Genomic DNA, 15,807 nt, shown 5'->3' with positions numbered 1-15,807 from the left:
CTCTGAATCCACGATTCACCTTGCCTGTATTTCAGCAAGTCACAGTGTAGCTAAGGTTTCCTGATGCAATAAAAGAAAAGAAAATAAAGCAATGCAAAACAAAATAATTTTTATCCTAAACTGCTGTCAAAGGCCTTTGACAGTCTAATAAATTTATCTGTAGTTTTACTTTCATCCACATCCATGTCTCCTCCCTCAGAGAGTTGATAATAAATTAGTCAACCATAGTTGTTCTTTGAAATTTTACTGTATTTCTCTTATTACTGTGCAAAGTATTCAGGAATTCTACTACTCACACACAAAAATTTGTAACCTCCAAGTTTGTAGTTTTGAGGTACACTCATGGGATCCTTCTTATGAATGAGGTCATATTGCCAGTTCTTAAACAAGTTAAAAAAATATACAGCTAATAGTTTCCTAATTTTAGCTTTGAGCCAAAATGAGATACAACAGGGAAATGGGACGAGGGTCATGCCATTGTAAAATCCATTTAGCCTGCAAAAAAAGCCCAGTGTATTCTCTAACTTAATCTATATGCTGTTCTTCTTCTTCTAGCCCCTAAATCAATTAAATAACTTTGTAACCAGGGTAGGAGATAGACCTCCAAAGTGTAAATTAACCTACATGGATAAAGAATGATGAGATCTGGACCAACACAGTTACCTAAATAACCCTATTACTAAGATTAAACTTCAAAGAAATTATGAATCACCTGTATACCCTCATGCTTTATGCTGACCCCCGATGAAAAGGCTGTATAAAACCCCAAACCCTAAACCCTTCAGCACGCCTCCTGAGGTCACCTACACTCCCACCTGACAGTATACTGTCTTATAGCAAATGCACTTACTTGTTGCATAATAAGCCAACTGCACTTGTCTCTAAACTCTTCTCCATGATAAAGACAGGATCTCTCTGACCTCCTCCTCCAGTGGTTAATGTCTTTGCTGCTTTGCTATTTCATGCAGCTTTCTAGTCTTAACACAATCCTTTTCTCTCTCCTTGTTTTATTTCAGACCAGTTCTCAGAACACAATCTCACTCTATCCAGTGCTCTGTGGCTCCCTCAAATCCTGGGGTGGTGGGGGCTTAATCCCTATGGCATGCAGATCCAAGTGGGCACTGGATGCCAGGTGACTCTGGATCAAGGAGTTGGCAAGGGACCTGCCCTGTGCCAAGCAGGAGGTCAGTGAGCCTCCCTTTCCTCCCTCTGCTCTTCCGTGCTCTCTGCTGCCTTGCTGGGCTGCTGCCATTCACTACCACTCTGGCTTTAATGAATTCCTTTCCTACCTACACTTACTGGACCTGTTTGAGAAGTCTTTCTCAATTAGTCAAGAACCCTCCCCTGTCTGGTTTGAGGTTTCACCTAGTGCACAGGGAGAGACCTCCCCAGACGCATCTGCCCAACAACAAAAGGACCAGAGCAAACAATTCACAAAAGAGAAAATCCAAAGATAAACACTCAAAAATGTAATTAATATTCAAAGAATGTAAATACAAATAGATTTTTTTTAATGCACAAATTAATAGAATGTGGAGAAAATGGGAATTTCTGACCAGGATTCCTGCCTGGCCTTAATAGTGTCCCTTGTATATATGTGATAAGAGCCTGTTTGTACATCTATAGGATGTTTACGGGCACCAGAGCCACTGGTCAGTCACTGGAGTAGGCCCAGGGGAGGGGTGGAGAGAAAACACCCATCCCCCTCCTCTCCCTGTGCTCCTGGTACACGATTGGTAGATGTCCCCCAGTCACTAGGACCTCCCCACAGGGTTCCTCCTGGTGCCAGGGGTGGGGAAGTAGAGGGCCAAAGAGAGAGGGCGGAGAGCTCAGTGGGGAGGCGTGGGGAGGAGGAGCGGTGGAGCCACACTGCTCCTGGAGGATTGAGCCCGAGGGCGGTAGCAGGGAGCGAGGGGAGAAGGGAGGAGGCTAGCAAAGGGAACCAGGCCGGACCAGACACTGAGGCCTACTGCCCTGAGAATGAAGTCACTTTAAAACCCATCTTCCTGCCCTTGCCTTTCTTCAGTCTTATTGAACTCATTAGGAACTTGCCCTGGGCGGGGAACCCCTTCCTTCCAGAGCAGCATAGAAGTTGGAAAAAATAGATAAAAGATTATCAATTCAGGCAAGAATGCCATGTTTTGACTTTCTCCTATATAGGTTGGTATAAGAATACATATAGATTGCATTTTAGAAAACGATGTTTGCAATAAGTGTGTAAGAGGTACAAAAAAATTTATAATATGTAACAAAGACACAAATTATAGTGCAGAGATAACCCTAAACTTTTATTCTGGACTTACAAAATGTAAAACTTCTGAAGCATTTGAGAACTTTGTAGCAACTACATACCAGTGTTGGGAAGTTCTCCATTAATTCAAAACGTACACATTAGCACTAGTAACAAGACATGAAGTTAGAAGCCATTTTTTTTTCTCACAAAATAATTGTGACCTGTAAGTGAAGCAATACAGTTCAGTGAAGGAACATGGATTTGGGACAGAATATCAAATTGAAAAACAAAACTAAATTAGTAATCGAATAATTCACAACATGTGCCTAAGCAGATGACCTAAATACTGACATCCTCTATAAGTGAGAATAATTCGATTGCGTAACAAAAATTTGATTTTGTGAGCCTGGCGTCATTAGTGAAGTTGCAAACAAGTGTTCCCGCATAGTGAGTGATGAACGTGAATTCGTAGGCTGGGTGAGTGTCTGGTACAGAGAGGCTCCTCAAGAGACTCTTTTGAGGCTCAAAAAATTCTCTAGCTTGAAGCCAGCTGAGTTGTAGGGACTTCTTGGGTTTTGTCATTTTGCCAAAGAAGCCAGTCTGCTTCAGGTCCACATTTGGCTTCCCTGTGAGTCTTGGAGGGCTTTATTCTATTTTATCCCACAGGAACACGGAATTACAACTAAAATATTTGTAGGCTTGGGGGATTCAGATGACTTGGATATGGTACTTCTCGCCATTTGGTGGGTATGATTAAAGTACTTAATGTTTTTCTTGTTATCATTGTCTATTTTGATGAAGATTTTGTTGTTTTACCACAAAAGAACTCATATAAAGGAAGACATCCTTTTCCAATTAGGATTATCCCTGAGGACCTCTTCTTTTCCCCTTTATTATCTATGACCTTTTCCCAATCCCTTTGGAATCCTAGCCCACATGGTTCCTAGGCATTTAATAAGATGTGTTGATGCCATGGAAATGACACTGTGGTTTGAGAGAAACAAACCTGGGTTTTAATCTCCAATGTTTTGTATTCTGAGTGGCTAATGGATAAATGACTGGATTACTCAGATTTATTCTATTTATAAAACGATTACACAAGAATGCTGGGAGGAATAAATGTATGGGAGTGTTTTGTAAATAATGTAATTCTACGTAGATGGATTATCAGCAGCATCATCAACTTTTTCAGTTTGGGGATAGAATTTCAGTGTCTTTTGCCAAATGCTACTATAAAATATTTACAAATCTCTTGGTTTTCTGAGGGTTAGAAAGTTGTTTTTTAAATTCCAACTTTCATATTTTTCCTCTAACAAATGGCCACAAATGTCTAATAGTTACCTTCTCTAAAACTGAATAACCATTTGATGGATATCTCATGTTTTGCATCTCTTGCCAGAATACTGAAATAAATTGTGGGATATCTTTTTCCTAGAAATAGGATATTCCCCTTCCCCTTTTTGGAAATAGTTGGGTAAAGTCTTAATAGGAGGGAGGGATTGGACTGGGTTAAAAACATTAAGACCTTGTTGTACTGGAAGTTTGAAAAATCCATGGGATTAAAGAATGCGAAAGATCGATCAACCCAGCAGTTGATGTTAACAATATGTTGTTTACTAATTTACATTTCACATCAAATGAGTAAGCATTTAAATATAGAAACTGTTAACTCAGGTCTGTGTTTTGAAACTGTACAAACATTTATGCTGAGATAGCCAACTTGAAAAAAAGTTGTTTTGAACACCCACCAGTATAAACATCTGTTTTCCATTGACTGCCATACTGCTTATGTTTAGATAACTTCTTTTTTAAAGGTGAGACACTGCAATCACTTGACAATTTTAATTTATTACAGTAAAAGCTTTGTAAAAGAAGAAAATTCATCCCTCAAAGAGCACACCACATGGAGGTTTAATTAGACAGTAGGTGACATTCACGTGGTTTAAATCATCAGGTGTGTGGTTTGTCTTGAGATATATTCTCCTCAAGTTTTAATAGTACTTTCATTTTATTTACTACCCTTCCCAAAAGTTTCTAAACAGTTAACTTCAAAAATAAAAAAGATTTAAGATAATATTTTTAAAGAACCTTTAAAAGAAGCCAGCATATAAGACAGTGTTTTGTAAGAATTGTGTTATAGCTCTATGACATCACGTGACTCACTCCCTTGTGCTTCCAACTTAAGCTTTCGCTGGGGCCGCAGCCCAGACTGGTTCAGTTAGAATCTCTTGGGGTGGGAATCACACATCAGCATTTTATTTGCTTCTTTTGAGTCTGCACGTCAGAGAATCTCTTTAGCTCAAACTAATTACTGGAAGAACGTAGTCTTTAAAAATAATCTCAAATGATTGTTTCTTTTGTCTGTATATACCAGAAAACAAAGTGTCAAGACAATTTAGAAGTACTGACATCTGCTGAGAGCATTAGTTTTCCCATTTTTTTTCCTGAGTTAGAAGGAAATGCTCCCTTTTCCCTTTTATATCTGATAAGAGCAGAGAAACAGCCCTTTCCCTCTTTAAATTAGAGCAGTAATTGTTAATATTCGCTCTCAGTGGCTGAACTCTCCTTTCCCCTTCGATCTTTTAGAATTTCTCATCAATGGCTTGAGATAAGATACTTGTGTCTTAAGTTGTGTATGTCAAGCACCTGGTACATTTGGCCTGCATACAGTAGGTGCTCACAAAGCAAACACCAGATAGCTGTATATTATCAAGCGCTTCCCTGGAAGGAGGTGTTATGGGTTCCCCCAGGGCTCCACACACTTCAGGGCCTATTGACAGTGTTTTATCATCCTCATAGGATTCAGGATGCTAAGCATGTTAGTAATACACACACAGTTTGTTATAATAACCTGACAAATTTGCCAGAGGCTGGCTTTTCTATTTTACAGGTGGGGAAATGGAGATTCAGAAAAGTGTAACTGGTCCAGTGCATGTAACACCCAGTCAGTGTAAATATGGGTTGACAATCCAGGGCTCCAGATTCATTTTCCTTTTCTTTCTCAAAACACCTTGCCACCCCATGCAGGGTGAAGGCATATGGATCAAATCTGCAGTTGACCCAAAGGATGACAGAATCAGAGCTGTAAAATACTTCAACAGCTGGCATGCTGGCCACAAAAACCCAAAAGATGAAATTTGATGGGGAAAAATATAGGGTCTTAAGATTAGATTATGTAAGAAAAAAATTCTGAAGTGCAGAATTGGGAAGGGAGGAGGGGACGCAGTTTGTTTATGCAAAAAAATCTGTGACTCTGAGATAAGCATGTGATGGGCCAAAAAACAGAGCACAGACTTAGGTCACTTTCATGGCATTAAGAGAAGTATAGGACTTTCCGGGCTCCATGGTCTCCGTTCTGGAAGTAAACCATTTGGAATTTTGTTCTCCATTTTAGCCACCGCATTTCAAGCGGGACAGTGATAACTGATGTCAATTTGGAGTAGGGTGGCTACTTTGACCCATACATCAGCTGGCGTGTTCAAGATCCAGATCAAGCTGGTCCACCTCCTCCCTTTCCAGGACCTAAGGTAAGTTTAATGACTTAAAGAAGTAGCTATTAATTCACTTGGTAACTTAATTCTCTTGGTAACTTCTGGCTCTAAGCGTCCACATGTTTAAATTGAAATGATGCAATCCCACCTGGGCTATACCTACTGTATCCTTTATGGACCCAGCTAGCTCAGGTAGCACAGCTGTTGTGAGCATTAAAGGAAATAAGGTATGCCATTAAAATTCACCTCCTGGGTACTAGGTACTCACAATGTTTGAAAAACAAAGGAAACAAACAAAACAGAAATAGACTTGAAACACAGAGAAGGGACAGTTGGTTACCAAGGAGGCAGTGTGACATAGATGAGGGGATAAGGAGGTATAAACTTCAATATATATTAATTTATAAGATAACATAGTCACAGGGATAGAAGTAGAGCATAGGAAATACAGCTCATAGTATTGTAATGTCTTTGAATGGTGATAGATGGTAACTCCACCTATCATGGTGAGCATTTAGGAATGTATATAACTGATGAATCACTAAGCTGTTCTGAAACCAAAATAATATTGTATAAAAGTATATTTCAATAAAAATTTTGAGAAAACAAAATTAAAACAATAAATCTGAAATTATATTTCTGGAAGCTAGCTTTATTACACATTATAAATGTATAGCTGTTACACGTCTTTTTTTTTTATAGTGCATAGATTAGTCTTTTATTGGTGGCGGGAGAGGACTAAGTTCTGAACAATGTGAGCATGGACTCGGAGCACCCAAAACTTGGAGACAACTGTGGAGACAGGGAGAGACTCTAGTCAGGGAGATTTTTTTCCCAAAAGGTTTCTGGAATCATTCCAAAAGTATTCCCAGTGTAATCTGAAATTCAATGGGAAACCAAGATTTATTTCTGTTCGGCTTTGTATGGTTGCCTGTGTTCTGCAGTGAGAATGAGTTGGAACAGAACGAACACAGGTAGAACTGAAATGAAAGGTGATTTGAAAAAAGAGTGTCTAGGGCTAAAGTCAATTGAATTTCATAATTTTATTTAAATTTAAAACAACTTTGGCCTGAACTTAGAATGCCATGACTTATGCAATTTTTCATTCTATGAAATCTTTTGTTACTCATTTTATGCTTACCTTTTCATTTTAAAGGCAAGGGCCTTAAAACATATAAATGTATTCTATATAGAAAAAAAGCAAGTAGAGTGTTAACTTACTCAGGATAATTAATTGTTTTATATTTCCAATCGTAAGATACACTTTACAATTACGTACAGTATCAAGAATCACTCCCATTTTGTTTCGACTCATATTTTTTTCTTTATCCTACTTAATACCCTACTTGCTTAAGTAAATACTTCAGTATTTACTTACAAGGTCTGCATTTCAGATAAAAACACAGCTTGTTTTGGTATTGCTACTCCTGTGTGTTAAACAGGGAAAGATCCAGGAATATAAAATATCTCACAGAAAGTTTCTCAAATGGTTATTTTCCCTTTAAGGAGGAGAGGGTCCAATTTATGACTATGGTAACAGGTTAAATATGAATGTGGCAATAGGGATAAATTATTTTGAAATGATTCTAAAGAAAATAAAATTTTCCTTCCTATGAACCTTCACTCATTCTGAAGCTTTGAAATATTTAGATTAAATTTTCTTTCTCATTTTCATCTGCCTTTGTGGTCTGACTGAGCCAGGACTTGAAGCAGACATGCTGGGCTCTTGAGAAAAAGCTTGTCCCCACAGGACTGCTGGCCACATTTCGCAGACTCAAGATGTTTGGAGAGTGTAGATAATCATCACAATTTTGGACGCATATCTGAGGTGAACGTAAATGCCAAACCTTGAGAGTCTCATTATTAGTGATAAGTATGATTCAATGTGAGGTATTTCTGTTCTTGGCTGGTTGATATAAGCTAATTATAAGATTAATTGGAATTTAACTGAAAATACAAAGTAATGCATGTTAGTTTTTAAAGTATCACAGACAATTTGCTTCAGTATGCCAGACAAACAGAAAACAAATTAATATGTTTATTATCAGCTTTTCTCTAACTCTAAAGTAAATCTCTTCTACCTATGTCTTTCCTATCCGCATGGACCAATTATCTTTATCATTCCTCTGCTTTAGGATGATTTACAACCATACCTTGGACATTCTTTCTAGAGATCTGGAGGCAGTCCCTGTAATTTGTTTAAAGAAAATAATCATAAGGTTCTGGGCCTGATGATTGATTTCAGATTTATCATAATCAGCTTAAAAATTATAGTTAGTCTTTTTAAGCAATATTTTTGGTTACTCAAAAACAGTCTTATTACCGAATATTCTATCAAGTAGAAAAAAATTATCACATAGTTCCACAACCATACATATTTGTGAATATACATATCAATAAATCTCATGACTACAAGCAGTCACTAATAATATATTATTTTCCTTTTTCTTCACGCTGTGAATCCGCAGTATGAGGTAAGATGGACACTATTTTAGAAATAAGAGTTGTAGCTGCATCCAGGGAGAGACTTTGTTGGAAACCTCTTGGTGTCCGATGACATAAAGACTTCAGTGGAGGGGAACACTGCACAATCAGAGGGAAAATAATCTGGAGCTTCCACTGCAATCTGGGAGCGAAGGGAGGCTGAGAGGTGGGGGTGGATTGGAGAGAGAGGCGAGAGCAAGGCGGGGAGAGGAAGGGCCGGGGGTGTGTCCCGGGACTGCACGGTGGCCGCGGACAGTTTCTGCGGAGCGCTGCCGTCTCCTGACGGCACTGGGCTCCCCGGGTGACCTACCCTCCGAGCCCACTTAGACACGTGGGCATTCCTATGGTCCCTCATCTCTCATCTGTCTTCTTTCACACCATTTTCACGATAATGAAGATTGTTAGGCTCATAAATGTGAATGAAAAAATTTTAAATGTGATAATGAAAAAATTTAAAGAGATTCTGATTTTTCAAATCCAAGTCCACTCAGCGCAGCAGAGAAGCCGCATGTAAAGAACCGGGGCCCAGTCTGCAAGGAAGGAAATGGCAGAAATCCTGGGGCATGTTTTGCACTTTCATAAACTGTGATACTGGCAAGAATAGGAGAGACAATTGTATCTGTATCTAGACAGGCAGGAAAGTCGATTACAAATGTCCATATTGTCCATTTCCTCCCCACAATCTCAGGTTTATGGAGGGGATGGTTCTAATTCTTGAACCCTCTGACACCTACAGAGCTTTACCGTCAAAGAGTGTTCTATCAACGTTCATCACATGAGTAATGTATTCCAGATTCATGTGACAGACATTCAATAACAACATGAGAGAGAAAAGGCAGAAGTTGCACTTGCATTAAATATCTAGTTTAGTGAGAAGGTTGAGATTATTGATTAAAATGCTCGGCTTCGAGTCTTTGAGATCTTAATTAGCTACCTGCTTTTATTGCCCACTGCAGTGGATAAATTAGTGCTCCCTATTGTTACTCCTTCTCCATCAAATTTTCAAACACTCACTATTCTGGAAAATAAGTCATCATCAGGGTTTCTTCCAAGGCTTTACAGTTTGTAATCATTCTTACCCAGAACCTGAGGGCCACAGCAAAGTGATGGAATAACACGTTGAAGCTGGCACCAAGTGGGCGGGTGGGGAACCTGGCTGAGCAACATGAGACCTGTTTGAAGCCTGTATGTGCACACAGAGGCCAAGTTTCATTAAAACAGAATAGAACAACAGAGCCAATATTTTAGGAGAGAAATATTATGTTTTGCGTCGATTTCTTTAAACATTTACTTCCATTTACTTATCTGGTTTGTGTGTAATTATTTTATTTAAAATTGCACCTGCATTATTGGATTTTGTGTGTGAGTGTCTTCTATTGTCCCCTGAGGCCTCCCCCTAGAGAAGCTGTGCTTGAACTGAATCTTAGGTAGTTTTTGAAAATGAAAGGCTCAAAAATTTTATCACATTAAACAACTGTTCAGGCTTAAAAAAACCAGTTCAAGGTTGCAATTTCCCAGTGTGACTTTTTGGAGGGCCTTTGAATCTCCCTGTGGCAACACGGCTCAGTGGGATTGCAAGGGGCCCGGCCCTTTCAGTGGCCATGTCCTGCTCTCCCGCATCTGGCTCCAGCACCTGTGCTCACATACGCTGCAGGTCACAAGTCTGAAGACAGCGTCAAGCTTTGAGGGCAGAGCCTGATTCTTCATGGCACCCCTGATCTTCATGTGAGGCATTTCCTCCTTGGCATTCATCTGGACTCCCCTCCTGCCTCCATTCTGACTCCAGATTCTGACCCTGACCCTGTGGTCCCACCCCCCCTACAGCCGTGCACCTGCACTGTCATCACAGTTCACTCATTCCAGGATACCAGACACGAGAGAAAGTGCCTAAGTGTCCACCAGGGTGGCTAGTCTTCACGTAGACTACTGAGCAGGAGAAAATAATTTGTTGTTGTTTTAAGTCACTACGTTTGTAGTGGTATGTTATGGACCATTGAATACACAAATACCACTGCGAATACATAAACCATCAATGATTACGAAGTCTGCCCAATAAGCGATTTAGGGCATTGATCATCTCAGAAACGTCACTAACCAGAGGTGTGTCCCTGACTGAAAGCCTCAGTTTCCTCAAATGGGAAATGGTGATACAGTGAAAAGAAAGCCTTTCCTATAGAGCTCTTGTGAGGCTTGGCTGAGAAAATGGATATAAAGTCCTTAGAAAAATGCCAGGCATCCACAATGCTCAATTAAGTGTTATTCATTATTTTTCTCATTTACAGAAAATGCACAAATAAGGATATTCCGGTGATGATATAAGATGTGTTCTTACACCTTCACATCAATGTGATTCTTTTATCAAATTACAAAATTGGAGTTGGTTTACCTAAAATTTCTAAAAGCAAACTATGAGAAGTGAAAAGGAGAACAGAGATGGAAAAATAATTTCTCAGCCTGGTAATTTGCTGGTGAGTAATCTAGAACTTACTCTAGCAATTGCAAATGGGTCATGCTGCCACTTCTGGATTTTAAGGATTGTGGTCATCTTCTAAGAAAGGTATGGGCAATCGGAAGGAGGGTGTGTCAGTTGTGGTCCCAACCTAGGAAGAGGATGCACTGACTCCCACATAATACAAAATGGTGCTGGTGAAGGGACCAGACCCACAGGATCGCCAGGGAATAAGGAGCCACCTTGGCAATACGTCTGCCTGGGGCTGTACAGCAGAGGGTCGCCACCTGGAAGTCTGCAGGACAAGGCAGGCAGTGGCTTCCCAAATGCAGAAGACAGCACCACACTGAGTGGATACCTTCATTTGATGGGCAGCACTGGGGCAAACCCACGGGACAGGCAGAGTGCCTTGAATTCCTCTGGCCTGCCAGGGCCCTCCAGAGCTGAGCTCAACCACAGCCTGAAGGGACCTGCTGCAGTCCAGCCAGGCCAGCTTCCTAGGGCAAGAGGGCTTGGGGAGGAGAGTGGGAAGAGAGTCTGTAGGGGTCTGCAGAGGACCAGCAGTCGGGATTGGGGACATAGGCGGCCAGAGCGAACCAGTGGATCCTCACATGTAAGGACTTGTACTTTCATAATCGTACTATAATTTTGTGCTGGCTTGGACAAAGTTGAATTTGCGAGCTTCTTTTTTATCCATGAAGGAGGACTCTGTGAAGACAGAGGGACTACAAAGGAGGTATTACTGCGTGTCCTCTATACCTGTACTCCAAGTGATAAGAAAGAAATCTGAGAGCGTAGTCCTCTGGCAACGACACATGTCACTTCAGGAGGACTGTGGTCATGTGGTGTTGTGGCGCGCAAACAGCTCCCAGCTGGGACAAACAGCACACCCGGTGGGTAAACTGGGAGACTCGTGCATGTGAACCTATTCTCCCTGGAGGTCTGATCGGAGGCACTGGTGGACGGCTGCTCCCATGGTCCCTAGCACTCGACTTTCTGCAGTTCTCCTTTCCCTTTCTTCTGGAACAGATCCTGATGCCATCTGCCTCTAATTCTTCACTTTTCCTTTTTCTGACACTTCTTTGAGCCTTCATTTGCCTGTCCATAATTTTTTATCCCCTGACTTCTAGGTTTTCTGATGCTCTGTCAACCTAAGATCGGTTTATTGTGTTTGGCTGACCAGACATGGCCAAGCCCATGAGGGCTGGGGAAACACTTCCTGTCAAAAGCCTTCGTAGTTTCTTTCTTTCTTTTTTCCACCCCCACCCCTTCGAGTAGTTTCTGATACTCGTCACCCATCATCCCATGGGCATTAAGCAGAGGTGACTGGCACGGGCATGGTGGCATTATGTTGAATGCTGAGAGACAAACTGAGTCGTGTTTCTATAAATACATCTGAGGGGTAAGCCGGCTTTCTAGAAAAAGGTGAGGCAAGAGGGCAAAAGATGCATTATGTGTAGTGAGTGGGGAGACTGCTTTGCACTGTGTATAAGAATGCGAGAGAAGACGAGCCTGACTCATCCTCCAGTTTGCATTGTGATTTACTCTAGTTTCATGGATGTGAGAAAATTTAACATTCCAACCAAAGCAAACTGTAATGAAACACAGGTTTTGGCTGAGTTTGCTCTTTCTCTGATTTGTCAAAATCTAAATCCAGAAAACTATCAGAAGGAGAACAGAAGACACACATGAGGGACAGAAGAAAACTTGAAGGTGACCCCGTGGAGCTGAGAAGCTGCCGAGACCACATATGCGTCCTGAACTGCAGGAAGCTGAGAGTTCATCTTGCACTCTGAGGAAAACATGGTTTGGGGAGCTCCTAAGTGTGGGAAGCTGAACTGTGTGCTGAAAGGTGAATGGGCTGCTTCTAGGTCTTGTTTACACATCTTTAATTTCCACACCTTTAAAATCCAAAGGGCTAAAGCCATTTTATATAGTAGACTGGATGAACAGATGCTAAGATTTTAAGGTTTACAGATGAAAGGGTTTACAGACTTACAATGTAAGTCATGAACATTTTTAATTGGCAACATATGTATTACATGTATACATTATCTATTACGCAGTGGCAGTGATGCTACTTTGATTTGGAGTAGAACAGCCATACCTTGTTAATGGATTCATCATTCTACCTGCATTGGCTTGTTAGGAACTGAGGGGGGAAATACAGTTCAAACACAACATTTCTCACACTGTGGTGAATCTACCAGCTGCTTTTCTGTGGACTCCATTGCTTAAGACTGATGGCATCTCTAATTTAAGGCAGGACACTGGCATCTCCATTAACAAATAGTGAAAGAAATGGAGTGCTTAAAGCATATGCTCCAGTCCCCTCCAAATATATATATTTTTAATGTTACATATTTAAGGTATTCCACACAGTGATTTGATATACATGTACACAGTGAAATGATTACAGTCAAGCCAACTCTCCTATCTCACATAGCTAACTTTTGTGATGTGTGAGGAAGCACCTAGAATCTCCAAGCAGTGTTTCTAAATATACTTATCAAGCCTGCATTTTGATTTCTTGTAGTCTCTTATGATCCTTTGTATTTCTGTTATATTACTTGTAATATCTCTTCTCCCATTTCTGTTTTTAATCATTTAAGTCATCTCTTTTCCTAGCTCTGTTGATGGTTTGTCAATTTTGTTTAACTTTTCAAAAAGCCAACTCTTAGTTTCATTGATCTTTTCTTGTTTTTTTCTAGTCTCAATTTTCTTTCTTTCTTTCCTCATCTTTATTATTTCCTTCCTTTTTCTAATTTTGGGTTTAGTTCTTCTTTTATAGTTCCTGGAGGTGCAAAGTTAGGTTGTTTATTTGAGATATTTCTTTTTTTCTTAATGTAGGCATTTATCACTGTAAACATCCCTCTTAGGACTGTTTTTGATTCATTCCAGAAGTGCTTTATGTTGTCTTTCCATTTTCATTTTTCTCAATATATTTTTTATTTCCTTGTGATGTCTTCCTCGACCCATTACTTGTTCAGGAACGTGTCATTTAATCTTTGCATATTTGTGAGTTTTCCTCCTATTATTTATTATTCGTATCATTCAGGTCAAAAGAATATCTGATACTTCAGTCTTTTTAAATGTGTTCAGATTTATTTTGTGGCCTTTCATTATTTTTTATGGGTTCTGGCTATTTGTAGAACTTCTCATTTTTTTCATGCATTGTTTTTTCCTGATTTTGTTTAGTTGTGACTTATATATGTTCCCTTATAGTTCCCTGAGCTTCTTTCTGATGCCCAAATAATTTTTTGTCAAATATTAGGACCTAGGAGAGAAATGAATTGGTAAAGATATTAATGGCACTGGGTGTGTACAACTGAGTAGCACATGTGCAGTAAATTATGCCCAGACCTGAGGCAAGTTGGCATTTTCCAAGAGAGCTTCCCTGGTCACACACATACCCCTTGCCCCCAGACTCCCCATACCACGTGGCCCCTAATGAATTCTATGGTGAGCTGAGGAGTATCTGTCATTTTAATGTGTGTATTGATTTTTGATGGTAAAAGGATACCCATCTCATGTATTGCCCAAAAATCAATTTGATTTCTTGAGTATTGATACTTCCTTCTTAGTAGCTGAGGAATAACTTAAATAAGTTAAAATTATTTATTTGGTAAACAACTACCTTATTGTATTTTTAAATAGCCTTTTGTAGGAAAGGCCTCCCAGAAATCAGTTGAACTAACACATTGTGGTGATGTTGGGGCCTGTTGCCCCTTCACTTGAGGCAGCGATGATTTGTCCTTTTTTGAGCACAGAATGAATCCATGTATCGGGATTCTGGCCAACATAATGACAACACATTCTTAATTAAAGTGCTGGCCACTAAACGTAAGAATCAAATAGTACCAGGCTGGATGACAAATCTTGCCTGTTATGTTCTCCTTGGGATTACTGCTCTGTGAGAGGGAGAGACCGGGCTCAACAGTGGTGGCAGAGCAGGTCAGAGAGCATGCCCTCACGAAGGACAGCAGCTGAGGCTGTCACCCAGCTGCTGGTTCTCCGCCAGTCAACACCTCAGATGGGCTGGGGGTTAGCACGCTGTGAGGTCTTCTCAGGGAGACCAGTGAATTGCTGATCATGGCTCTTTTATTCCCCAAGTTTCTTAACATTGTCTGGGGCAAGTGAAGGAAGCCACTCGTAGGCATTTGGCTTTTAGAGAAATAACGGCTATAGGCAAACGTTGTTTTATTCTGCTTCACAGATAATGGCGTTTCTTACAAACTGAAGGTCTGTGGCAGCCCTGCATGAGCAAGTCTGCCAGCACCATTTTTCCAACAGCGTTTGCACACTTCATGTGTCTGTGTCACATTTTGGTGGTTCTCATGATATGTTAAATTTTTCATGGTTATTATATTTGTATGGTGATCTGTGGTCAGTGACTGTGACTCACTATAAGCTCATATGATGGTTAGTATTTTTTAACAATAAAGCATTTTTTAAGGTATGCAATTATTTTAGACATAATGCTATTGCACACTTAATAGACTATAGCATAAAGATGACTTTTATATGCACTGGGAAACCAGAACTTCACTTGACTTGCTTTGTTGTGTATTTGCCTTACAGTGGTACCTGGAACCAAGCCCACAATGTCTCTGAGGCTCGCCTGCACTGTGTCCATGTTCCAGCGGGGAGTGGGGTTCCCCTAACTTTGTTCTGTGAGAAAAAAGTTCCACTTGCAATTAGAGTCTTCTGCCAGGAGAGGCTTTTGATTGGGTTTCTCTATCAGTGGTCGAGGGATTAGCAGCTTGCTCTTATCCTAGCAGATACTAACTATGACACTATTTCTTGGCTCAGACACATTAAAATTAAATAGGAAGGAATTATTTCTATAGCTATATGTCATTTGAACACACCAGCTGGTAGAAAATGTTTGCATCTTGGTCAGCACTGGTAAGCTGTATCAATTTTTGGACTTATAACTGTATTTGCTTCAGTTGTATTTTTAAAGTAACTTCTTCTAACCATTAAAAGAATGCAATGCCTGAGAGGAGTTCCTGAATTGCAGTAATTATGCCTGAGCAAATTCAGTGATGTGTTATGTGGTTGCCCCAAAGCAAATGAAGACACTTGTCAAGAATTACTTAAAGTAACTCACAGAAGAGATTTGAGGTACTGTGCAGTTTTGACTGTGA

General features: G+C 40.2%; 1 protein-coding gene and 1 long non-coding RNA gene across 2 annotated transcripts in view; one reads left to right on the top strand and one right to left on the bottom strand.

Annotated features, from left to right (window-relative positions):
* The window catches only part of LOC118915290 (uncharacterized), a 43,163-nt gene extending 35,626 nt beyond the window's left edge, over nt 1-7,537 (top strand). The window contains exons 3-4 of the long non-coding RNA XR_008997391.1: nt 5,628-5,760; nt 7,426-7,537. This is a non-coding gene — a long non-coding RNA (uncharacterized LOC118915290). The remainder of the gene's footprint in view (nt 1-5,627; nt 5,761-7,425) is intronic.
* Nucleotides 1-15,807, bottom strand: part of PALLD (palladin, cytoskeletal associated protein) — a 315,678-nt gene that overhangs the window by 290,988 nt on the left and 8,883 nt on the right. The window lies entirely within an intron of this gene.

The sequence above is a fragment of the Manis pentadactyla genome, chromosome 1, assembly GCF_030020395.1.
Source record: "Manis pentadactyla isolate mManPen7 chromosome 1, mManPen7.hap1, whole genome shotgun sequence".
Lineage (NCBI taxonomy): Eukaryota > Metazoa > Chordata > Mammalia > Pholidota > Manidae > Manis > Manis pentadactyla.
This window is presented reverse-complemented; position numbering and strand designations above follow the sequence as displayed.